The sequence below is a fragment of the Corvus brachyrhynchos genome, unplaced genomic scaffold, assembly GCF_000691975.1.
Source record: "Corvus brachyrhynchos isolate BGI_N302 unplaced genomic scaffold, ASM69197v1 scaffold215, whole genome shotgun sequence".
Lineage (NCBI taxonomy): Eukaryota > Metazoa > Chordata > Aves > Passeriformes > Corvidae > Corvus > Corvus brachyrhynchos.
This window is the reverse complement of record NW_008237887.1, coordinates 768552-769469: the sequence shown is the minus strand read 5'-3', so window position 1 is coordinate 769469 and position 918 is coordinate 768552. Positions and strand designations below refer to the sequence as shown.

Here is a 918-nt window from a genome sequence, read left to right as displayed (position 1 = left end):
GGGGGGGTGGGGATCCTGCTGGTCCGTGGTGGTGGTGAGGGCAGAAATCCCCTGGCTCTGCAGCTTTGGCAAAACCAGCAAACTGGGACATGCTGGCTCTGAAAATTCCATCTCCTTGAGGCTTTCTTTTGCCAAACCAAACCCTTTGTGTTTTCAGGGATGCTCCCAGCTGTTTTCTCTGTCTTAGCTGTGTTCCCAGGCTCTACCTGCTCTCCTCCCCCTCCAGTATTTGTCATTTCCTTTCTTCTTGCTCAAGTGACATTTTTATTGCTGGATAAAAATGAGCTCTTCCCCTCGGCACTGGTGAGACAGTGAACTTGGAGATGGTTTTCAGGATACCCTGAAGCTGTGAATTTTGTTTTTACTGATCTTAAGTGTCAGGATCAGCTCTAGAACTGGTTTTCCAAGTACCCAAAAGCTGCTTCTGGTAAACCTCCCCGCTTAGGGCTCTTAAGGAGGGATCCAAGGGTGGGCGAGCTCGGATGAAGACGATCCCTGCACTTTTGCAGTGTGGGGTGGGTTTTTTTTGGTCTTTCCTTGATTTCCACCTCCCTGCCAGTCCCAGGGAGGCGCTGGAGCCTGGGGAACTGAGGGGAGCTGGAGGCTGGATGGGTTCCTGCCTTGGTTGTGAGATGTGGATCACGCAGCACCGTCTGGAGCCATCAGCCACAGGCTTTCAGCCTGAATCCCCAGCCTGAATCCCTCTTGGCTCTGGTGCAGGAGAGGATTGGGTGTTGTGTTTTTCTGGCACTGGACAGGACTGTGCTCACACGTGGGGCTGGCAAAAATACAGGGAGCTATTCTTTGTGGAGCAGCTGGAGCTGGAGAGAGGGGGTGAGAACGTGCCCACGAGATCCCCCAGTAGCAGGGCAGCCTGGGCAGGATGGGCAGCAGCAGGAAGGCTGGCCAGGAGCAACA

General features: G+C 54.0%; 1 protein-coding gene across 3 annotated transcripts in view; it reads left to right on the top strand.

Moving 5' to 3' along the window:
- Positions 1-918, top strand: part of USP48 (ubiquitin specific peptidase 48) — a 29654-nt gene that overhangs the window by 23663 nt on the left and 5073 nt on the right. The window lies entirely within an intron of this gene.